Source organism: Salvelinus sp. IW2-2015, linkage group LG10 (assembly GCF_002910315.2).
Source record: "Salvelinus sp. IW2-2015 linkage group LG10, ASM291031v2, whole genome shotgun sequence".
Classification (NCBI taxonomy): Eukaryota; Metazoa; Chordata; class Actinopteri; order Salmoniformes; family Salmonidae; genus Salvelinus; species Salvelinus sp. IW2-2015.
The window spans coordinates 17,097,703-17,124,335 of NC_036850.1; the positions used below are offsets into that span (position 1 = coordinate 17,097,703).

General features: G+C 40.8%; 1 pseudogene; it reads left to right on the forward strand.

Moving 5' to 3' along the window:
- Positions 1-1,296: 1,296 nt before the first annotated feature.
- The window catches only part of LOC111969122 (DNA-binding protein RFX7-like), a 50,364-nt pseudogene continuing 25,027 nt past the window's right edge, over positions 1,297-26,633 (forward strand).

Here is a 26,633-nt window from a genome sequence, read left to right on the forward strand (position 1 = left end):
CATAGTACTGCTCATTCATACATTTTTATAAAGCATTTTTACTGTGGGCATTTAAGCCAAATGTTGCCATTAGGCACACAGTACTTGGTTGCTCACCACCGCTGTGTAAAAAAAAAAAGTTTTAAAAAAGCACGTAATTCTTCACTAGTGTACGCGGCGCCTGCGCCGCCGATGCTTGACAGCAGCAGGAGCAGCAGCATCACATTACCGTTCTCCTAGCACTTGGATATTATGCTGGCAGAACGATCGCGCATTCTTTTCTTCAAAATAAGAGTTCCCCTGCAAAGACATGCTAAACTGTGAATATAGATTTTTTTTAACGTATTTTGTATTTACACCAGCATTTATTTTGAACGTTTGTACAAGTACTGGTATGTTGAAAGCTATTCTTTTGGCTATATTTAAAGAAATGGTGACACCTTACTTCACCCACTCCTTTCACTGCAACTCAATACACGGTGGGATACTTATTGGCTTGTAGAGAGATCTTTTATACCTGTCTCAGCTAAAGTGGGGTTGGAAATACTCAGTAGGGTGTAATTTTYGAGGGGGACTGTGTCGCACGGCCTGCTGCAGGCTTTTCACTCCTACATAGCCACCAATGCAATATACTGTAATAGACAGTTCATGGGATACATATTGGCTTGTAGAGAGAGAGAACAAGGACAGGAAAAAAACGTTTGTGGAAAAAATATATATATAATCAAGGCTTCATTGTTCCCTAATACTAATAGTAAAGGCCCAGTGCACTACTTTTTGTGATTTTAAAATTGTAATTAAATAGTATTCAAATTTTTCAGTGGGTGCTGCAGCACCCCTACTTCCTGTGTATGTACAACACAGTCCCACTCCAAAACTAACCATATTTGGTTAATAGAGACCCTACTGAGTTACTTCCTGTGTATGTACAACACAGTCCCACTCCAAAACTAACCATATTTGGTTAATAGAGACCCTACTGAGTATTTCCCATCCCACTTTAGCTGAGACAGATAGAAAAGTTCTCTCTACAAGCCAATATGTTTCCTATGTACAATCTATTACAGTATATTGCTATGGAGGAGACGGCGTGAAAAGCCAGCAGAGTAGGCCGTGCGACACAGTCCCCCTCCAAAACGACACATATTTGGTTAGTAGAGACAACAAAAATGTTTTAAGAGTAAACATCTTTTGAATGAGTTATCCACATTGCAAAGTTTTGAAATGCGGGCTTTTATTTAGAAGGTTTCGTCATTAACATACAAAGTGACGTCACTGTTCGTGTTGCTAGCAGAATACTAGTTAGCATCACAAACACTTCCACCACTAGTGTTTGCAAACGCACGGGTCGTCCCAAAAGGCTGCGACAGAATCCTGGTGAAAGCGTGCATTTTGTATTCCTCTGTACTTTTTTTTATTTTTTTTTTATATACATGTCTGTGCATGGTGTTCGAAATTAACTGTCCAACCATGTTTTCCCGGCACAGTTTCTACCTTCGAACTGAGGCCACGTATATCGCAAATGAGAACGGGTGGGTCCGTAATGTACAGTAGGAAAATAACTGCTTTCTCGAGGTCCAGGTTGAGGCCTGCATGTTAAAGATCCCCTTCCTCCCATCCTGAATCTCATCGTGATGACTGAGGATCAACAACAACATGATCAGCACCCGAAGCTGGGCTCTGGAATAAGCACCTTACCATCCCTAGTTCCTGGACTGCAAGGGACTGAGGCCAGTGCGTTGCAGCTCAAAATAAAGAATTCCATCTGGTAAGGAGGACCATTAGCTAGCATTGTGCTACTTTGATTGCTAGCTTAGTTAACAAACATTAGTTGAGCCAACTCCATATGTTTTTCCATTATAGTGTGGCTACATCTAGCTAGCTAGCCCAGATATTGAATTAGCCAGCTCATTACTAACTTGCAGCTACTGAGTGTGTTGCCTCCTTCGCCCATTTTCATAACCGTAAACATGTCAACCTTTGTGATTGGCGTTGACACTTTTTACAGTTTTTCGTGATTTTCCTGGTACCAAGAGCTAATATTGTTTACTATAAATTGTCGGACACATCTTCATGACATTAGCAATAAGTTATCGCTGCCTTTTTCGTTGTGGTGGACAGGTTTCGACTAAAACGGTCAAAATGGGTGATTATTAACAACCCGGGTGCTGCAATAAACCTCGCGGTTGGTAACTAACATTAGCGAGCTGGGCCACTAAGGTATATATGGGCTGGACTTGTGCAAGGTTTCCGTATCCTCATTAGTGCACGCACTCTAGCCAATTTGCGTAATTTCGGGAAAACAATAGTATGTAGCTAGTACGCTTGCCCGCGTTATAACGAAGTTAGTTTATGGGAGAAAGTGCAGGCGTGCACAACTGGCTAACTGGGTTGAAAACCACAATTTTTTTTTTTGCATGTCTCGACATGTATTTTAAATCCATGGCGGTATAAATGACTATGGTAATAATAGCACAGCCTGCCCTGCACCTTAGCATATCTTCAGCAATACAACATGCAGGTCATTATTATCATTACAAACCTGCAAAATATTATACGGCTACATTCAACATGAATCTCTTCACATATCTGTAGGTAAAGATTGTTGCACTCATTCCTCAGTCAGTTTCCAGAATTATATGCTCAATTTGCACACTGAATAATATGGTGATTTTACTTTTATGCACGTTTCACCTGTTGTCTTATACTTTGGTTTCATATAGAAACTCCCTACATGAATTATGAAGTATCATCAGGAACCATAATATGTTAATAGATGTGGTTTGCTTTTTGCATTTGAACTGTTGTTGACTGATGTTTCAGATAATCATACTTAAATGTTAATTGTCTAACTTTATATCACCGTATTATGTGGTACATAATCATTCAGAACCGACTTGTGATTTGTCTTGGTTGCAATATTGTGTAAATAGTTTTAGATTATATATAGTGGCATGTCAGGAACTGAAGCACACAGACTGTTTGTCTGTCAAATTACAACATTGGGAAAGTCATGACTGGCACTTTATTTTAAAACTTTTCTAATATAATGGGCATCATATGAAAAATATAGAACCACTTCAAATTTTATTTGTCACATACACATGGTTAGCAGATGTTAATGCGAGTGTAGCGAAATGCTTGTGCTTCTAGTTCCGACAATGCAGTAATAACCAACGAGTAATCTAACCTAACAATTCCACAACTACTACCTTACACACACAAGTGTAAAGGGATAAAGAATATGTACATAAAGATATATGAATGAGTGATGGTACAGAACGAGGCAAGATGCAGTAGATGGTATAGAGTACAGTATATACAGATGAGATGAGTAATGTAGGGTATGTAAACATATAAAGTGGCATTGTTTAAAGTGGCTAGTGATACATTTTTACATAATTTTCCATCAATTCCCATTATTAAAGTGGCTGGAGTTGAGTCAGTATGTTGGCAGCAGCCACTAAATGTTAGTGGTGGCTGTTTAACAGTCTGATGGCCTTGAGATAGAAGCTGTTTTTCAGTCTCTCGGTCCCTGCTTTGATGCACCTGTACTGACCTCGCCTTCTGGATGATAGCGGGGTGAACAGGCAGTGGCTCGGGTGGTTGTTGTCCTGTGACATCGGGTGGTGTAGGTGTCCTGGAAGGCAGGTAGTTTGCCACCGGTGATGCGTTGTGCAGACCTCACTACTCTCTGGAGAGCCTTACGGTTGTGGGCGGAGCAGTTGTCGTACCAGGCGGTGATACAGCCCGACAGGATGCTCTCGATTGTGCATCTGTAGAAGTTTGTGAGTGCTTTTGGTGACAAGCCGAATTTCTTCAGCCTCCTGAGGTTGAAGAGGCGCTCCTGCGCCTCTTCACAACGCTGTCTGTGTGGGTGGACCAATTCAGTTTGTCCGTGATGTGTACACCGAGGAACTTAAAACTTAATACCCTCTCCACTACTGTCCCGTCGATGTGGATAGGGGGGTGCTCCCTCTGCTGTTTCCTGAAGTCCACAATCATCTCCTTTGTTTTGTTGAGGTAACTTGTAACCATAGCCTAGTTATAAATTGCAAAATGCAACCATTAACATAGGCTTATGTTAATCATCGGAAAATACGCTACAGTATATTTCTTGATTCTCTGCACAGTAATCTGCTGTAAAGCCAGTGTCCCCCAGTGCTACCCCTGAACCAGTGGGAAGGAATGTGGCTCCGGATGACATGGATCCATACGTGGGATGTCAATACATTGACTTGATGTTTTATGGTCAACATCAGAAATTATTATGGAATAGGCCAAATACATTTAAAACATGGAAATAATTGTTTAGCTTTTTCCTGTTTTATTACAGGGGAAGTGTTGGAACTCCCTTTATGAGATGACAAACTAATGTAGTAGTATTTTGAAATACCATGGAAGGTTTTGTAATGGCCATTTCCATGTTATAGGACCCATGAGCACCAACATGTGAAGTTCATAGGAGCACATCAAATGAAGGTTGAGTCTATATATTTTGAATTAAGGCATATAGCTTTTTAAAAACAATTTTCCATCCTAAATTTAGGAATAAGCAAAGCCTTTGATTTCAGGTCAAACAATGGTGTCTTAGAAAACATGTTTTTTATTTTTAAAATTACCTTTATTTAACTAGGCAAGTCAGTTAAGAACAAATTCTTATTGACAATGATGGCCTACCCAGGCCAAACCCTCCCCTAACCCGGACGTCTTCCAGAAGTCTTAAAAGCTATTAGAATAACATTAAAACACAATATTGTTGAAGTTAAGACCCTTGCCAACTAATATCAACCTTTTGTATTTAATTTTGCTGAAATTATTTGCCTTCTGTAAGTTTAAGAAATATTGCCTAGTGACTTGTCATTCTTTTACAAAAAAACACACGTATTTAAAATGTCATTATGTTACAAAATCTGTAACAGAATGGCTGAAAAATCAATAACAGAACGACTGCAATTGAATTGGATAAAATGGGAAATGATAGTAGTCACAAACCACAAGTTGGTTCACCTGCTACTGTCCTTCCTTCCACTGACATACTGTTATGTTCAGCTCATAATTGTGAAAAGTCTAGACAACCCCTCTCTCTTTCACTCTCTCTCTCCAGTTAATGTCATCTCTCCCAGCTCTTACTGACACCTACCTAACAAGCCCCCTCTGTTTACATTTACTGTAACCAGCGTCCTCAAGCACTGAGCACCGGACGTGCATGAACGTTGAAAAGTTGTTGAATTTTAGACATGTTTCACAAGTTTAGACAGCACATTGCAGTACAGTAAAGAAAAGTCGAGTCTATATCAATACAAAACAGCACTGTACAGAGATTAAAGCACACTAGAGTACAGTATAATGTACTGAACGCTACTTTACTGTGCTCTACTATGATGTCCAAACTTGAGAGACTTATATGATTGGTTCAGATTTGGTCTGGTCCGTACCAACCAAATGTGGTCTTGTTTGGGGGGAGCGTATTGGCTATTATTCTAATGTGTAAAATAATACCCAAACATGCAAATGAGGATATTGCATTTTTATACCTTTTTGTGTACCTGTTCAAGATACATCGCAATGAATACATCACATATCCATAATTATTAGGGATGTGCATCTTTCCCTCTCAAGACGAGTCTATGTATCTAGATCCTTTTGTATATATAGTGTATGTGGACACCCCTTCAAATTAGTGGATTCGGCTATTTCAGCCACACCCGTTGCTGACAGGTGTATAAAATCGAGCACACAGCCATGCAATCTCCTCAGATAAACATTGGCAGTAGAATGACCTTACTGAAGAGCTCAGTGGCTTTCAACGTGGCACTGTCATAGGATGCCACCTTTCCAACAAGTCAGTTTGTCAAATTTCTGCCCTGCTAAAGCTGCCCCGGTCAACTGTGAATTACTGTTATTGTGTAGTGGAAATGTTTTGAAGCAACAACGGCTCAGCCGCCAAGTGGTAGGCCACACAAGCTCACAGAACAGGTTCAGAATAGGCCCCTTAGTTCCAGTGAAGGGAAATCTTAACGCTACTGCATACAATTACTTTCTAGACAATTCCGTGCTTCCAACTTTGTGGCAGCAGTTGGGGAAGGCCCTTTCCTCTTTCAGCATGGCAATTCCCCTGTGCACAAGGCAAAGTCTACAGTTGTGGCCAAAAGTTTTGAGAATTACACAAATATTAATTTTCACACAGTTTGCTGCTTCAGTGTCTTTAGATATTTTAGTCAGATGTTACTATGGAACACTGAAGTATAATTACAAGCATTTCATAAGTGTCTAATACTTTTATTGACAATTACATGAAGTTGATGCAAAGAGTCAATATTTGCAGTGTTGACCCTTCTTTTTCAAGACCTCTGCAATCCGCCCTAGCATGCTGTCAATTAACTTCTGGGCCACATCCTGACTGATGGCAGCCCATTCTTGCATAATCAATGCTTGGAGTTTGTCAGAATTTGTGGGTTTTTGTTTGTCTACCCCCACCTCTTGAGGATTGACCACAAGTTCTCAATGGGATTAAGTTCTGGGGAGTTTCCTGGCCATGGACCCAAAATATTGATGTTTTGTTCTCCGAGCCACTTAGTTATCACTTTTGCCTTATGGCAAGGTGCTCCATCATGCTTGAAAAGGCATTGTTCATCACCAAACTGTTCCTGGATGGTTGGGAGAAGATGCTCTCGGAGGATGTGTTGGTACCATTCTTTATTCATAGCTGTGTTCTTAGGCAAAATTGTGAGTGAGCCCACTCCCTTGGCTGAGAAGCAACCCCACACATGAATGGTCTCAGGATGCTTTACTGTTGGCATGACACAGGACTGATGGTAGAGCTCACCTTGTCTTCTCCGGACAAGCTTTTTTCCAGATGCCCCAAACAATCGGAAAGGGGATTCATCAGAGAAAATGACTTTTCAGCAGTCCAATCCCTGTTCCTTTTGCAGAATATCAGTCTGTCCCTGATGTTTTTCCTGGAGAGAAGTGGCTTCTTTGCTGCCCTTCTTGACACCAGGCCATCCTCCAAAAGTATTTGCCTCACTGTGCGTGCAGATGCACTCACACCTGCCTGCTGCCATTCCTGAGCAAGCTCTGTACTGGTGGTGCCCCGATCCTGCAGCTGAATCAACTTTAGGAGACGGTCTTGGCTCTTGCTGGACTTTCTTGGGAGCTCGGAAGCCTTGTTCACAACAATTGAACCGCTCTCCTTGAAGTTTCTTGATGATCCGATAAATGGTTGATTTAGGTGCAATCTTACTGGCAGCAATATCCTTGCCTGTGAAGCCCTTTTTGTGCAAAGCAATGATGACGGCACGTGTTTCCTTGCAAGTAACCATGGTTGACAGAGGAAGAACAATGATTCCAAGCACCACCCTCCTTTTGAAGCTTCCAGTCTGTTATTCGAACTCAATCAGCATGACAGCGTGATCTCCAGCCTTGTCCTCGTCATCACTCACACCTTTGTTAACCTCTTGGCGCACGGATCCCTTTACCTTCAACGGGATCATTTTCGTAAACAACCGCTGAATTGCAGAGCGCCAAATTAAATAATAATTACTAAAAATATTTATTTTCATGAAATCACAAGTGAAATATACCAAAACACAGCTTAACTTGTTGTTAATCAACCTATCTTGTCAGATTTTGAAAATATGCTTTACAGCGAAAGCAATCCAAGCGTTTGAGTTTATCGATCACTAGACAGAACATTACGAACAGCTAGCAGCAATGTAGATTGGTCACGAAAGCCAGAAAAGCAATAAAATTAATCGCTTACCTTTGATCTTCAGATGTTTGCACTCACGAGACTCCCAGTTACACAATAAATGTTCCTTTTGTTCGATAAAGATTATTTTTATATTAAAAAAAACTCCATTTGTTTGGCGCGTTATGTTCAGTATTCCACAGCCTTAGGCATGTCATCAAGGGTTGACAAAAATTCCAAATAGTATCCGTAAAGTTCGTAGAACAGTTGAAGTGTACCTATGATAAAAATTACAGACCTCTACATGCTTTGTAAGTAGGAAAACCTGCAAAATCGGCAGTGTATCAAATACTTGTTCTCCCCACTGTGTGTGTGTGTATATATATATATATATATATATATATATATATATATATTTTTTTTTTAAATATTTATATTTTGTCTTTAATTTATTTAATATTTTTTAATTTGTTTATTTAAAGTGCATTATGTGCCATGTAAAAAAGCGAACGTTTAATACATCACTGGGGCTAAGCTGCCTGCCATCCAGGACCTCTACACAAGGCGGTGTCAGAGGAAGGCCCTAGAAATTGTCAAAGACCCCCAGCCACCCCAATCATAGACTGTTCTCTCTACTACTGCATGGCAAGTGGTACCGGAGTGTCAAGTCTAGGACAAAAAGGCTTCTCAACAGTTTTTACCCCCAAGCCATAAGACTCTTAAACTGGTAATCAAATGGCTACCTGGACTATTTGCATTGTGTGCCCCCCAACCCCTCTTTTACACTGCTGCTACTCTGTTTATCATATATGCATAGTCACTGTAACTATACATTCATGTACATACTACCTCAATTGGCCCGACCAAACAGTGCCCCTGTACATTGGCTATCCGGGCTATCTGCATTGTGTCCCGCCACCAACCACCCGCCAGCCCCTCTTTTACACTACTGCTACTCTCTGTTTATCATATATGCATAGTCACTTTAACCATATGTACATGTACATACTACCTCAGTCAGCCTGACTACCCGGTGCCTGTGTATAGCCTCGCTACTGTTATTTTTCACGATAGTTTTTATTTCTTTACTTACCTATTGTTCACATAATACCTTTTTTGCACTGTTGGTTAGAGCCAAAACCACGAAAAATTATTGCTGAACCTGAACCATCAAAATAAAATCTATTGTAAAGCCCGCTCAGCAGGTATAGCCAGTCTCCGGTAGCTTACTTATTTCTGGTAAAACACACTTTTCAACAATGCATAGATAATAATAACCTAGCAAATTACATAGGTTGTCACTCAATTAATATCACGCAAGACATTTTAGCATTTGAATGCTGAAGGTACCATGCAAGATCAGGAACAGGTCACCTATCTCGCGTTGGTCAGCACGCGAAACTGGGCACAGTGCGCAGTTTGACCAGGCTTCCGATATTGCCTGGGGTTGTCCGGCACGCATGCAAAATTACTTGTAGATCCTTGACTGTCAACACAGTTACATGCAGTTCAACTCTAAAAAAGACAAAAGATGAGGTATTTTCGGAAGGTCGAAAGAATGTAATATGAGCAAAAGAAATGTGTGAACCATTAATTTGTAACATTTTAAATCAGATTTTTGACCGACGCATGCTACATTTGGATCAATTTGGTGTCCGAGGACTGATGCACTCATCTTAAACATTTGAATATACATATTGGTGAATCGTTACATCCCTAATAATTATGCATTTCTGTATTGTACAGATCAGGGACCCATGATGTCATTCTGTTATCAGGTGTTAATCCACTTCACTTACTGTAGTTCAATAACCAAAGATTTTTTTTTTTTTTTTTGCTCAGTGTCATCATAGTTGACACCCCATTCTTTCTACTGACTTTTTTGAATCGTAATTCAGAGCAGATTTTTAAGAGTTCTTGGAGAACTTGGTCACAGTTTTCAACTACCATTGTTACAAAACTTCACATCTGCACTGTTCAAGTAAATGTGTTTTTGTAACATTGTTAGTGGAAATTGTTGAACATCCTTGTGCATAGAGTTGTATGGTTTGTTTAACTTTGCAATCAATGGTTTTTCTTTGGCATGCATATTAAGGTGAAAAATCTGTCTCAGCATCATTCTGTTACCATGGAATTGCCCTAATGTTAATCTACAGGTTAGAGTCCTGAATGGTGCACATTACACATGACTGGGTGAGTACAGCCACTGGGTGAGTACAGTGATAGATGATACCTATGATCTACATTTGGAGAGCTGGCACAAAAGTAAACACTGCCTCCCATTGAAAAGATCTGTCCTTGGCTTGGTTCTGGTGGTGCTGGACTGCCCTTTGGAAAGTTATGATGAGAGCTTTGCATGTCTCTCGAGTCAGTGGGAGACTGAGGATTGATTTGGCAGTTTTTATACTGAACAAAAATATAAACGCAACATGTAAAGTGGTGGTCATGCCTCCCGAGTGGCACGGTGGTCTAAGGCACTGATGTGCTACTAGAGATTCTGCGTTCGAATCCAAACTCTGTCGCAGCCGGCCGCGACCGGGAGACCCATGGGGCAGCGCACAATTAGCCGAGCGTCGTCCGGGATAGGGGAGGGTTTCGCCGCCAGGGATGTCCTTGTCCCATCGTGCACTAGCGACTCCTGTGGCGGGCCGGGCACTGCACATGCTGACACGGTCGCCAGGTTTACGGCGTTTCCTCCGACACATTGGTGCGGCTGGCTACCGGGTTAACCTCACTAGGGTATGTGGGACGCTAGCGTGGGACGCCACCTCGTCAACGGCCAGTGAAACTGCAGGGCGCCAAATTCAAAACAACAGAAATCCCATAATTAAAATTCCTCAAACATGCAAGTATTTTACACCATTCTAAAGATACACATGTTGTAAATCCAGCCACAGTGTCCGATTTCAAAAAGGCTTCACGACGAAAGCACACCAAACGATTATGTTAGGTCAAAACCAAGTCACAGAAAAACAGACATTTTTCCAGCCAAAAAGAGGAGTCACAAAAAGCAGAAATAGATACAATTAATCACTAACCTTTGATCTTCATCAGATGACACTCATAGGACTTCATGTTACACAATACATGTATGTTTTGTTCGGTAAAGTTCATATTTATATCCAAAGATCTCAGTTTACATTGGCGCGTTATGTTCAGTAGTTCCAAAACATCCGGTGATTTTGCAGAGAGACACATCAATTTACAGAAATACTCATAATAAACATTGCTAAAAGATACAACTGTTATGCATGGAATTAAGATCCACTTCTCCTTAATGCAACCGCTGTGTCAGATTTCAAAAAAACTTTACAGAAAAAAGCACACCATGCAAAATCTAGAGTACAGCGCTCAGACACAAAACCAAGCCATACAGATATCCGCCATGTTGTGGAGTCAACAGAAGCCAGAAATAGCATTATAAAATTCACTTACCTTTGATGATCTTCATCAGAATGCACTCCCAGGAATCCTAGTTCCACAATAAATGTTTGATTTATTCGATAGTCCATCATTTATGTCCAAATACCTCCTTTTTGTTTGCGAGTTTAGTTCACAATCCAAACTCATGAGGTGCGGGCAAGTCCAGGCGAAAGTTCAGACAGTCAAATTACAGTTCGTAGAAACATGTCAAACGAAGTATAGAATCAACTTTTAGTATGTTTTTATCATAAATCTTCAATAATGTTCCAACCGGAGAATTCCTTTTGTCTGTAGAATGCAATGGAGCGCAAGCTAACTCTCACGTGAACACGTGTGGTCAACTCATGCCACTTTGGCAGACCTCTGACTCATTAACCTTTCACGAGTCACAAACCCAGGATCCCCCCCATCAAAAAAGCTGACTAGCATAGCCTAGCCTAAAGCGACAGGGATATCATATAATCAAATGTTCATGAAATCACAAGTCCAAGACACCAAATGAAAGATACAGACTTGTGAATCCAGCCATCATTTCCGATTTTTTTAATGTTTTACAGGGAAGACAAAATATGTATTTCTATAGCTAACCACCATAGCAAAAGACACAACTTTTTTTGTCCACCATTTTTTTACTCCATCAGTAGCTATCACTAATTCGACTAAATAAATATATATAAGCCACTAACCAAGAAACAACTCATAAGATGACAGTCTGAAAACATATTTATGGTATAGCATATGTTTTTTTTAGAAAAATGTGCATATTTCAGTATAAATCACAGTCCTACATTGCAGCTGCAATCAGAAATAGCGTTGGAAGCAGCCGGAATAATTACAGAGACCGACGTCAATTACCAAAATACTCATCCTAAAACATTTCTGAAAAATACACAGCATACAGCAAATGAAAGCCCAACATCTTGTGAACCAGCCATCATTTCTGATTTTTAAAATGTTTTACAGGGAAGACACAATATGTAAATCTATTAGCTAACCACGTTAGCAAAAGACACCACTTTTTTTACTCCACCATTTTTTTACTCCATCAGTAGCTATCACTAATTCGACTAAATAAAGATATATATAGCCACTAACCAAGAAACAACTTCATAAGATGACAGTCTGATAACATATTTATGGTATAGCATATGTTTTTTAGAAAAATGTGCATTTTTCAGGTATAAATCACAGTTCTACATTGCAGCCACCATCACAACTCTCACCAAAGCGACTAGAATAACTACAGAGAGCAACGTGTATTACCTAATTACTCATCTTAAAACATTTCTGAAAAATACAGCGTACAGCAATTGAAAAACACAGATCTGTTGAATCCAGACAATATTTCAGATTTCTAAGTGTTTTACAGCGAAAACACAATATATCGTTATATTAGCATACCACATGAGCTAACATCACCCCAGCATTGAATCAATGCAAAAGGGGCGATAATGTTATCGCCACCAAAATATATTATATTTTTCACTAACCTTCTCAGAATTCTTCAGATGACAGTCCTGTAACATCATATTACACAATGCATATAGAGTTTGTCGAAAATGTGCATATTTAGCCACAAAAATCGTGGTTATACAATGAGAAAAGTAGCTAAACTGGGCAGAAAAGTTCGGGCGCCATCTTGGAGAGTGACTTAGTCTAATCATTAAATAATCATAAACTTGACTAAAAAATACAGCGTGACAGCATTTGAAAGACAAATTAGTTCTTAATGCAATCGCTGAATTACATTTTTAAAATTAACCTTACTGCGCAATACAAGTTGCGCCAAAGCGAAGCTACCCCAAAAAAAATGGCAGCTTATGCGTTTTACATTTTTCAACAGAACAACGATTTATCAGCATAAATAGTTCTTACTATTAGCTGAGCTTCCATCAGAATCTTGGGCAATGTGTCCTTTCTCCGGTCTAATCGTCTTTTGGTCGAAAGATGTCCTCTTCCTGTCGAAATGGCCACTAACGTTCGGCATGTACAGGAAAAGTGTCCAACTCTTGAAAGTGCGTCACAAAGAAATGCCAGAAAATCGCAATAAACTGATATAAACTGAAATAATTCGGTTCAAAATAACAAGATTATATTATGTCTATAAACATATCGAAAAAACATGACCGGAATTATCTAAGGAGCTAAAACCAGAGCTTCCACAACGATACGCAAAGCTCCTCTTTGCGCCCGAGCGAAGATCCAAAAGAATGGCCACCGTGATTCCAATCAATTTATAACCTTTGGAACTACGCAGAAAGTCCATTTCAAGTCTCCCTATTCGCTGACACCCAGGGGAAGGCGTATGCAGTGCATCTCAACCAATAGAGACAGGCAAATTAATACACAGGTCTCAGAACAGCCAGTACAATTCTGAATCTTGACATACACATAGGAAAATTGCTCTAAGTCGAGTTCTGTTTCACCCACAGACATAATTCAAACGGTTTTAGAAACTAGAGAGTGTTTTCTATCCAATAGTAATAATAATATGCATATTGTACGAGCAAGAATTGAGTACGAGGCAGTTTAATTTGGAGACGAATTTGACTATGTCGAAATGGCACCCCCTAGTGGCAAGAAGTTAAGCTCCCATTCCCCCCTCCTTCACAGTAGAAGCATCAAACAAGGTTCTAAAGACTGACATCTAGTGGAAGCCTTAGGAAGTGCAATATGACCCCATAGACACTGTATATTTGATAATAACTTGAAAAACTACAAACCTCAGATTCCCACTTCCTGGTTTGATTTTTTTCTCAGGTTGTTGCCTGCCATATGAGTTCTGTTATACTCAGACATCATTCAAACAGTTTTAGAAACTTCAGATGTTTTCTAATCCAAGAGTGCGTTACTAATAATATGCATATTCTAGCTTTTATGGCTGAGTAGCAGGCAGTTTAATTTGGGCACGCTTTTCATCCAAAATTCTGAACGCTGCCCCCTACCCTACCCTAGTGAAGTTAAGTGGGTATTGTTTGAAGAAGCAGTGCAGCTTGGTTGTGTTTCGGAGGACGCATGACTCTCGACCTTTGCCTCTCCCGAGTCCGTACGGGAGTTGCAGCGATGAGACAAGACTGTAACTACCAATTGGATACCACGAAATTGGGGAGAAAAATGGGTTAAAAAAAAATATCCCAGGAAATTTTCCATACACACACACAGCTTTGTTTCTCTGAAATGTTATGCACAAAATGTATATCCCAGTTAGTGAGTATTTCTCCTTTGCCAAGATAATCCATCCACCTGACGTGTGGTATATCAAGAAGCTGATTAAACAGCTTGATCTTTACACTGGTGCACCTTGTGCTGAGGACAAAAAAAGGCCACTCAAAAATATGCAGTTTTGTCACAAAACCCAATGGCACAAATGTCAAGTTTTGAGGGAGTGTGCAATTGGCATGGTGACTTCAGGAATGTCCACCAGAGCTGTTGCCAGAGAATGTAATGATAATTTCTCTAGCATAAGCAGCCTCCAACTTTGTTTTAGAGAATTTTGCAGTATGTCCAACTGGCCTCACAACCGCGGACCACGTGTATGGTATCGTGTGGGCGAGCAGTTTGCTGATGTCAATGTTGTAAACAGAATGCCCCATGGTGGGCTTATGGTATGGGCAGGCATAAGCTACAGACAACAAACACCAATTGCATTTTATCGATGACAATTTGAATGCATTGAGATACCGTGACGAGAGCTAGAGCTGCTTGCTTTTTCATGACTCTTGTCTCCTTTTCGGCCAGAAATACAACATCTTAGGAGAAAGAGTGAGATTTGAATTTGTGAATTTTTCCTTGTGAACCAGCTGAGTAAGATATAGTACATTGGATTCAAATTCAGGCAAATAAGGCTGCAATACATTAGTTCAATCTGCCCTTTAAAGGATCACCACTTTATTTTAAGAATGTGAAATGTCAGAATATTAGTAGAGTGATTTATTTCAGCTTTTATTTCTTTCATCACATTCCCAGTAGGTCAGAAGTTTACATACACTCAATTAGTATTTGGTAGCATTGCCTTTAAATTGTTTAACTTGGGTCAAATGTTTCGGGTACCCTTCCACAAGCTTCCCACAATAAGATGGGTGAATTTTGGCCCATTCCTCCTGACAGAGCTGGTGTAACCGAGTCAGGTTTGTAGGCCTCCTTGCTCACACACGCTTTTTCAGTTATGCCCACAAATTTTCTATAGGTTTGAGGTCAGGGCTTTGTGATGGCCACTCCAATAGCTTGACTTTGTTGTCCTTAAGCCATTTTGCCACAACTTTGGGAGTATGCTTGAGGTCATTGTCCATTTGGAAGACCCATGTGCGTCCAAGCTTTAACTTCCTGCCTGATGTCTTGAGATGTTGCTTCAAAATATCCATATAATTTTCCTGCCTCACGATGCCATCTATTTTGTGAAGTGCACCAGTCCCTCCTGCAGCAAAGCACCCGGGGGAACATGATGCTGCCACCCCCGTGCTTCACGGTTGGGATGGTGTTCTTCGGCTTGCAAGCGTCCCCCTCTTGCCTCCAAACATAACAATGGTCATTATGGCCAAACAGTTCTGTTTTTGTTTCATCAAACCAGAGGATATTTCTCTAAAAAAGTACGATCTTTGTCCCCATGTGCAGTTGCAAACTGTAGTCTGGCTTTTTTATGGCGGTTTTGGAGCTGTGGTTTCTTCCTTGCTGAGCAGCCTTTCAGGTTATGTCGACATAGGACTCGTTTTACTGTGGATATAGATACTGTTGTACCTGTTTCCTCCAGCATCTTCACACGGTCCTTTGCTGTGGTTCTGGGATTGATTTTCACTTTTCGCACCAAAGGACATTAATCTCTAGGAGACAGAACGCGTCTCCTTCCTGAGCGTATGACGGCTGCGTGGTCTAATGGTGTTTATACTTGCGTACTATTGTTTGTACAGATGTACGTGGTACCTTTTCAGGCGTTTGGAAATTGCTCCCAAGGATGAACCAGACTTGTGGAGGTCTACAATTTTTTTCTGAGGTCTTGGCTGATTTCTTTTGATTTTCCCATGATGTCAAGCAAAGAGGCACTGAGTTTGAAGGTAGGCCTTGAAATACATCCACAGGTGCACCTCCAATTGACTCAAATGATGTCAATTAGCCTATCAGAAGCTTCTAAAGCCATGACATGATTTTCTGGAATTTTCCAAGCTGTTTAAAGGCACAGTCAACTTAGTGTATGTAAACTTCTGACCCACTGGAATTGTGATACAGTGATATAATCTTTCTGTACACAATTGTTGGAATAATTACTTGTCATGCACGAAGTAGATGTCCTAACCGGCTTGCCAAAACTATAGTTTGTTAACAAGAAATGTGTTGAGTGGTTGAAAAACGAGTTTTAATGACTCCAACCTAAGTGTATGTAAACTTCCGACTTCAACTGTATGGATGATTTATAAAGCCAGGCACATTTAACAGTTAGGCTATTGATTATAAACCTAATTAGGTTGGTTTCCTCTACTCACTTTTCTTTAGACAATTAGGATATGAAAAAACAGCACTTAACTATCTCCACTTCTGCCTCTGCCGCATTGTTTTCATCACCAATATACTGGTTAATTTAGCTATTATGCACATAGCAACATGGTCTAAGAAAAGGCGCCAATTCAACAGTGCACTAATATTTCAGAACCGTGGAAAGCGACTGCTATCAAACGCGGGAGAAAGCGCATTGGTTATATAAAATAATATTTTTCTTAGTGTTGCACCGTTGTCCTTAACCATATGCAATTTCAGTAACACATGTCTTAGAGTGATGGACTGTTACGGCCTGCACAATGGATTAGTCCACTCAGACACGCGCAAATCGGGCAGTTGTCTTGTACCCCATGTTTTTAGTGTTTGTCACTGCTCGACTAAAGAAATCTTGGTCGACCAACAGCCTATCGACCAAACAATCGACCAGTCGACTAAATGGGGTCAGCCCTAAATATTGCTAAAGTTAATGTAACAAAATATGGTTTTCTGAAGTCCTCGTTAAAGCAGTTGGGAGACTCTGGAGTGGAGCGAAGGGATGTCATGTGGTAGCTCTATTTAACAGTTGACCTACTGTCTTTAAACCTCTGTGAAAGTTATGTTCAATCTGATTATAGGCCAATTGTCTACTTATGAACTGTAACTCCCAGTTGTAGTAGTGGGCTGTATCTGCTCCACACTCAATTTGGTGGCTGTTTTGATGGTATGTCAGGCTTCAGTTTAAAAGATTCACCATCACCACTCTAGTGGAAGAATATGAGATCAGAGAGGTTCAGAGAGGCTCGCTGTTGGAGGGTCTCCCCACATTGATAATTCAGAATAGAACAGCTTTGGTGCTTCAGCCTTCCGCAGTGTCAGGCTATACTGTCTGCGGTCGCTGAGGTTTAGAGGTGAATGTCAGGCAATCCAATTTCTCCCTGAAGCGGCCATATTGACGGAGGGTGGCAGACAGTGAGCAGTGCCCCTTTCTGCCAGCTCTGACTGTTTACGTTCAATAGGGAGGAGTGCAGGAGGTGCCAGCTGGGGGGGTGGGGGAGTCTGCTCTGCTGCCTTTGGAAATCAGGGTGCTTTTCAGGAAAAAACGATACACATATTAATGTAACATTTTAGTGTTTATTATTTCATAAGATGTGAATTATTTGAACATGTCAGGTCATATTACCAGTTATCTTTTTCGAATGTTGATTTCTGTTTTGACTTAGGCTCTTATCTCTCTCAATGTTTCAGAATGATTTATTAAAAGGCTGAAATAAGACCTGTTGTGTGGTAGATGTAGGCACATTAGTTGATGATCATTCAAGGGTTTCTGAACTGGGTAACTAAGGGTAATTCAATACATGCAGCAGTTAGCTGCTTAGTGCAAAAAGGTTTTTGTGAGACAAAATCCTGCAAATATATACAATCAATCATGTAAATCTCAAGCTGTGGCGGTTGGTGCATGCCACTAAATAAACTAATAGAATTAAATCAGACATGTTGAAGTTTACCTCAGTGACCTGGTGCAGCTTGGATATAGATGAATGAGGCCAACAGGCAGTGTGAGGGGGTTCATCACTCAGAGCTGAACTCCTCTACTGCCAGCCCAGGGTTCAACAGGATGTGTTTAGAAACCAAACTTCCTCAGTCTCAACGTACGTACAGTCTCAACGTAGGTACATTGCATGGCAATGGGTCCATGTTTCACATGAAAATCACCAAACTCAGAATTTAGGGACAGGTAGGGATGGCTTTTCTAGAGGAATACAAACACAGACTCCACTCTGACCCACAGGAATGTTATTTTTATGATTTTTTTTATTTTTTTAGGTCAGAGGAATCTGTGCCATTTTTATACTGCAGGTTGATTTACCCCTATACCCACTTTGTAATGCCAGTCATCAACATTATTGTGTACCCTGCTAAGTGAGGTTCTTGTCCAGACTAAGTGATTCTAGACAGAGCTTGTTAGGTCATGCTCAGTCAGGGGCTCTGTGTGACCAGAACTGGGGCATAATTGCTGCAGAACATTTTAAAACTGGAGTGATGTGCAGTAAGGAGCCGGCAGGGAGAATCTAAATCCTGTCTTTCCCCTCCCAGCTCCCCACAGCAACAATGACTTAACGAGGCGCTCTCTCGGTACCTGCCTGGCCTTACCTAGAAACAGCTTAATGAGAGGAACCTGGCAGACCTGCTTATTATCAACACGGCGAAATCCTGGCCTCACCTAGTAACAGTCCGTTAAAGCTTTACTTTCTCTGTCACAGCTAATAACAGTCTCCTGATTCTGATCTGCCCAGAGTAACCTAGTAACAGCCCCTCAGTCTGACCTGGTACCATATCACACAGCAACAACCTGACATCTGAACCTGACTTTTACTTTTACTTAACAAATAAGTAAGTCCTAGGTTCTGCCCCTTCATTGTAATAGATGATCAAATAGAAGTAGCCTGCCTCATGATGACCAGTTCATGCATTGATTCTTAGTTGTATGAGAGGACATTGCATGAGAGCCAAGTTACCATCTCCTACTATGTTATCCAGGCAAACTGACCTGAAAGTGGGCTGTGCCACACAGAGGGATTTACCATGTGGTTCAATTGGAGAAGTGTCATGGACCACACACCTCTTGAGCTGCAGAATGTGTAGGCACACGCACACTGAGAGTGAGAGAAAGTGTTTTCAATTCTGCATCTCTCAATTAACATTTTGAGTTGTGTTGTGGTTCACACCAATGTCTAGGCCTTGCCTCACGTGACATTTCTGAAGGCTATGGAGAGGAAATTGGGTCAATTCAGGCTATGGGAGTAGATGTGTGTTGTTTTTGAGTGGGCGGACTCAGCAAGGGGCCACGAGAATCTCTGACTGTAAAAGTATTAGCAGCCTCTTCGCTCACTTCACTGTGAGGAACTGTAGCAGGTTGTCTGTGAACGATTGTAACCAACAGTCAGTGAGTCCGTTTTCTCTCTTTGATTTTAACTGTCTGTCTGAGAGAGCTTGTCTGTCTCTTATAGGTCCTTTGACTAATATGCTGTGGGATAATTGAATGATTGGTTGACTTTCCAGTATGATATTGCCTTGAGGTCAAGTCAGGTTTTACAGTACTTTTTATATGGATTAGGCCTAGATACCGGTTTGTACTGGATTGAAGTCCCCTCAATGACTGTCACAGACTTTCTGAGGGAGGTGTTATTAATAGGCATTGAGTGCTATAGGACATTTATGTAGTGTCTGTCTCCATTTTTACATATGACAACGTGTTCCTAGGATATATTGGTTACGACCAGGGAGAAGCTGGTGGGAGGGTTGTCTCATGCCTTACGTTACAATGATTTATTAATAAATCCGGTGTATGCATGGTGCTCACGTTACACTTGCGTCATACTAATTTGTCTTGTGTTTCTCTTTTTTTCAGTAAATCTGTACAGTCAAAGGTGGACAGTATTTTGGTGAGTCTTCCTTGTCATAAAGCCTTTAACCACAATGTATGCTCTGTTCATAATTGTTACACTTTCCCCCCAATGTTTAAGGTAGGTTTTTGACTTGAGTAAGGTCAATTTTAGGTTTCTGAAGTGTAATCTCTGTGCTTATCTCACCTCTTCGCCAGTGTCGTGAGACTATGTTAGAGGATGAAGAGAAGCAGCATTGCCATCTACTGTCTGTAGTATTTTAACAGGTGGTCCCATGTTTGACTTATTTATACCACACTTGATGTCAGAGCTGAAAGTAGCCCTGTTATGAAACAGCCATTGCTGACCATAAAATACTGCTCAGTCCTGTTGAATGATCTCACTGAAACTCCACTAACCCATTTAAGCTTACTTAATGAGTCTTATAGTTATACTACACAGTAGAGGTCGACCGATTAATCGGAATGGCCGATTAATTAGGGCTGATTTCAAGTTTTCATAGCAATCGGAAATCGGTATTTTTGGACATCGATTTGGCCGATAAAAAAAAATATATATATATATATATTTTTATTTATTATATATATATATTTTTTACACCTTTTAACTAGGCAAGTCAGTTAAGAACACATTCTTATTTTCAATGACGGCCTAGGAACGGTGGGTAAACTGCCTTGTTCAGGGGCAGAACGACAGATTTTTACCTTGTCAGCTTGGGGATTCAATCTTGCAACCTTACGGTTAACGTGTCCAACGCTCTAACCACCTGCTTTACATTGCACTCCACAGGGAGCCTGCCTGTTACGCAAATGCAGTAAGAAGCCAATGTAAGTTGCTAGCTAGCATTAAACTTATCTTATAAAAAACAATCAATCATAATCACTAGTTAACTACACATGGTTGATGATATTACTAATTTATCTAGCGTGTCCTGTGTTGCATATAATCGATGCGGTGCGCATTCGTGAAAAGGACTGTCGTTGCTCCATGTACCTAAGCATAAACATCAATGCCTTTCTTAAAATCAACACACAAGTATATATTTTTAAACCTGCATATTTAGTTAATATTGCCTGCTAACATTCATTTATTTTAACTAGGGAAAATGTGTCACTTCTCTTGCAACAGAGTCAGGGTATATGCAGCAGTTTGGGCCGCCTGGCCCGTTGCGAACCTGTCTCTTATACACATCTAGATGTGTATAAGCAATCGTTGCACGACTGTACCTAACTATAAACATCAATGCCTTTCTTAAAATCAATACACAGAAGTATATATTTTTAAACCTGCATATTTAGCTAAAAGAAATCCAGGTTAGCAGGCAATATTAACCAGGTGAAATTGTGTCACTTCTCTTGCGTTCATTGCACGCAGAGTCAGGGTATATGCAACAGTTTGGGCCGCCTGGCTCGTTGCGAACTAATTTGCCAGAATTTTACGTAATTATMACATAACATTGAAGGTTGTGCAATGTAACAGGAATATTTAGACTTATGGATGCCACCCGTTAGATAAATTACGGAACGGTTCCGTATTTCACTGAAAGAATAAATGTTTAGTTTTCGAGATGATAGTTTCCGGATTGGACCATATTAATGACCTAAGGCTTGTATTTCTGCGTGTTATTATGTTATAATTAAGTCTATGATTTGATAGAGCAGTCTGACTGAGCGGTGGTAGGCAGCAGCAGGCTCGTAAGCATTCATTCAAACAGCACTTTCGTGCGTTTCGCCAGCAGCTGCTGTTTATGACTTCAAGCCTATCAACTCCCGAGATTAGGCTGGTGTAACCGATGTGAAATGGCTAGCTAGTTAGCGGGGTGCGCGCTAATAGCGTTTCAAACGTCACTCGCTCTGAGACTTGGAGTAGTTGTTCCCCTTGCTCTGCATGGGTAACGCTGCTTCGAGGGCGGCTGTTGTCGATGTGTTCCTGGTTCGAGCCCAGGTAGGAGCGAGGAGAGGGACGGAAGCTATACTGTTACACTAGCAATAKTAAAGTGCCTATAAGAACATCCAATAATCAAAGGTATATGAAATACAAATGGTATAGAGAGAAATAGTKCTATAATTCCTCTAATAACTWCAASCTAAAACTTCTTACCTGGGAATATTGAAGACTCATGTTAAAAGGAACCACCAGCTTTCATATGTTCTCATGTTCTGAGCAAGGAACTTAAACGTTAGCTTTTTTACATGGCACATATTGCACTTTTACTTTCTTCTCCAACACTTTTGTTTTTGCATTATTTAAACCAAATTGAACATGTTTCATTATTTATTGAGGCTAAATTGATTTTATTGATGTATTATATTAAGTTAAAATAAGTGTTCATTCAGTATTGTTGTAATTGTCATTATTACAAATAAAAAAATTAAATCGGCCGATTTAATCGGTATCGGCTTTTGTTGGTCCTCCAATAATCGGTATCGGCGTTGAAAAATCATAATCGGTCGACCTCTACTACACCGTATTTGGCTCGTAATGGTCTCCAGAAGATGGGATGAAACGATTTACCTCTGTGCTTGGTGTTGTAACCAAAACAGTGGTCATGTCCCTTTGTCATCACCTTATCTTTTTAGACCTTTTGTGGGTTTTTTCTCATAGGTTCTGGCCTTCAACTGAAATTCAGTCAACCCCGGTGTGATTGAACATACATTATCATCTAAAGCCCAACTTGACATACTTGAACATAACTCATCTGCAGCACATGGCTTACCTGAAAGTTCAAGATGTTTACGTGTGTTCACGTGAGGATTTGGCCCTATGTACTGTAATTGAGCAAGTATAGAAATATTTGGCCTGTCAATAGAGATGGGTGCTATACAACACTGAGGTAAGATCCAGTGCATTGCCGGCAGGAGAGGCAGGAGACTGAGCAGAGGTCAAGGCTACACTCTAGTTACTCTGGGAAACCTGTGTTTACTCAATACTGCAGGCTGGGCTTCAGCTTGTCAGAGGTATCTTACCAAGAGGTATGTTGAGGATAGACGGCTATACCTGTCAAAGCAATCAACTCACCCACCATCGCTGCCACATTGTAGCCTGCGTTTTGCACTCAGGCTACACATATAAGGAGGTCAACGGGTGTTTGTCCTCATTGACCTGCCTTGCCTCTCCTCCTCGGTGAAAGAGGACCCCAGTGGTTAACGTCCTGTTTCGTGTAGTGCCAAATCCAGAATCCCTGGAGCCCTAAAGTTTCACACAAATCTACATGTTTGTGGCGGGTGCCAGAGTTAGCAATACACGCATGAGCTCCAGTCAGCTCCCGTACTCCAGTCAGCTCCTGTACTTCAGTCAGCTTTACGGTGCTAAATGTTGCAATCTCAAACAATACCTTGCATCAGCTGCGCTCATTAAAGGTTAATGCCTTCAGTTGTATTCCACAAGGGTCTTGTGTTTTTCAATTCCGACAGACTTTGTTTTCTTTGCCTCTTAAGGATTTCTAGAGGACATGGGAAAGCACTAGTCTCTAATATTAACCGCTCTCAATCAATAATGAAACTTGTGTTGATACACTGTGGTTGTTTCCTGCCTCAGACTGTGTTTTATGGAGTTGTGAGAATGGTCTCTGGGGAGAGGTGGCCGTTTTTAGTCTTTCAGTGGAGTAATCCATCTCTGTGTGTTGAATCACTAATGCCCAGCCCACGCTCCACTAGTAATGTCTTAGTAATATTACTAGTCTTCCACCATCAGGGTCTGCATGATGCATCTCTTTCTGGTGTCTGGCCTCATATCAAACTGGTTCTGTTCAGATGTCCTCAGTTATAGCTGCCCTTTGTGTGAATATTCATTTGCTGTAGAGCTTTGTGTTTAGTTGGAAGACTCCGAGGTTAGTGATTCTTAGAGAGAGAGAACACAAAGTAGATAATGTACAGTAGCAGGCCAATGTAACCAGAGGCTTAACCTGTTAATTACCAATTATATCTCCATGTGCGTTATCGTTTCCTCTAATAGCTTTCAGTTTCTCTGAGCCTCAACACAACCAATCTGGGTTCCTCTCACGTCTACTTCATTCTCCTAGATGGTATCAGGCTCGGTAATAAAGTTGTCGGGCTGACGCCATAGCTCAGCTTTGCCGACACATAGCGTAGCTAGTTGTGTAACTGCCATTTATGAACTTGTCTTTCATCCAACAAAAAGCTATAGTGTTGTTGTTGGCGTGAGAATACAACCAGGCTATAACTGTTCTGTTGATGTTGTTGGTACCGAAGGGACTGATATACTATTAGGGATGGTGGTGGATGGGTATTTAACCTTGGCCGTGTGAAGGTGCAGGGGAGTGTATACTGTCTGTTGACACTGACTCATTTAGGATTGTCATCCAAGTGTGGACCCTTGCCCCTCTGAAGGGTGCTGTAGTTTGTAGGGTCTTCAGACCCAGGCCAGTCAAAGTCCAAATGAATTTCAGAGATGTAAGGTCTATAAGTGGCTGAAGTTGAATGACTACAGAAGCAGGGCTGGGCGACTATATGGAATTCATTTGAATGTATGTTTTAACGCAATGTTTTCAGTTTTTATGAGCATTTGTCTTTTTTGGTCTCGTCTCCTTCGATCCTTCTGTGCTGTGTGCACTGTGCACCTTCCCACTCAGACACCGAGCCCCTCCCCCTGCCTCTCACAACAACAAAGCCGAATGATCATTTCAACCTCTCTGACAACAAGTAGTTTCAACTTTCTATTTGCATTTGAGGTTTGGTCCAACATTTGGTCGATTCTCCTTCTAACGATAACCTTTTCTGTCTCAACTCCCAAAATTTAGAACAGAGCAGACCATGCTAAAATGAGAGTATCAATGAACATAATTGTGGAAAATGAATGCTCAGTTTTTGTTGTGCGTGGCATTGCGGTACCACCTACTGCTAGCAGCATTTTAGTACTGTTATGTGCTAGCTGTCTAGTCTGGGTTTTAAAAATGTTCTACGATGTGATTATTTCTCTCACTATCACTTGCGTGATGGGATAAAACTTTCATACTGAACTAATTACCAGCGGTAATGAAGGTAAACCATGGCCAACAGTGAGGAATCTTGTACACCCAAGCAGTGATGACTACTGGTATCCATATACAGAGGTGGGTAGGTTACTTTCTAAGTGTAATCCATTAGTTACTAGTTTTCGGGCGCCCAAAAATACTGATTTCCGATTGTTATGAAAACTTGAAATCGGCCCCGATTAATCGGCCATTCCGATTAATCGGTCGACCTCTAATCTCAACCCCATGGAAAATCTTTGGAGGGAATTGAAAGTCCGTGTTGCCCAGCAACAGCCCCAAAACATCACTGCTCTAGAGGAGATCTGCATGGAGGAATGGGCCAAAATACCAGCAACAGTGTGTGAAAACCTTGTGAAGACTTACAGAAAACGTTTGACCTCTGTCATTGCCAACAAAGGGTATATAACAAAGTATTGAGAGAAACTTTTGTTATTGACCAAATACTTATTTTCCACCATAATTTGCAAATAAATTCATTAAAAATCCTACAATGTGATTTTCTGGATTTTCTTTCTCATTTTGTCTGTCATAGTTGAGGTGTACCTATGATGAAAATTACAGGCCTCTCATCTTTTTAAGTGGGAGAACTTGCACAATTGGTGGCTGACTAAATACTTTTTTGCCCCACTGTATTAGCCAGCCCTACTCTGTTTCTGATTTTGTCGTCATGGAGAACTGATTGGGCTCATTGATTGGAGTGAAAAATAAATGCTGCGCTCATGGAATGGCATGCTTTGAGCACTACTGAAGATAAAAAAGCCCCACTTGTATTCCATAGGCTTGGATCCGCACTGTGTAGCTGTTGCAAGAGCACATTTTTCACTCTGTCCACTGGTAAAAAAAAAAAAGATTGATAGTCAGCTTAAACTTCTTGTATTCAACCGTTATTGTGTTCAAATACACCTTTAGATTTGTGAACAGCCATCCACAACAACCACAATCCGTAAGGCACAAATAGCTAAATGAGAGAGCTGCAGTGTGATTCACATCAATACGCTATGTAGATATCAATAATAAGGGATATCCGTATCGCCGTAGACTAAACCACTGCTGTCATCCTTACCTCCAAGTGTTTATTCAAGTTGGATAATCTTTGGATGCCGACAGCAGTCGCACCATCAGAAGACAGCTTGGACTGTAACCCACAAAAGTCTATTCCTGCTCTTTTCCCGCGATCCATCAAACACATTTGGTGTGTCATCATAGTGGTCTCTGGCTTGTAGTCAGACTCGCTCAGGTGGAAGAAACTTTAACTTGAACCTTTTTTCAATGCTGATTTGAATGTCATATAGAAAACAGGTGTCAAGTTTTTCCCCACAAACGTTCTTTCTGAATTTAAAAGTAATCATCTAGTTTTTCAAAAGTATCTAATCTGATTACAATATTTTTTGCTGGTAACGGATTACAGTTACTGTTTTTTTGTAATCCGTGACTCCCCAACCCTGTCCATATAAATATAGTTGAGAATTTGTATTGGACTTTGATTGTAGTCTATGGTTTGTAGAGTATTTGAAAAACATTGACTTGTCCTTACTTCCACTTTGGAAGTGTGCTGTGTGAAGTAGTGTGGCTTGTCTGGCAGCAGCAGGGTGTGATGTCCTGTGCTCCGCCAGTGAAGGACCAATAGTAGTCATGGCTCCTTTGTCTGACAGAGGGTGTGTAACGTAGCCCAGCG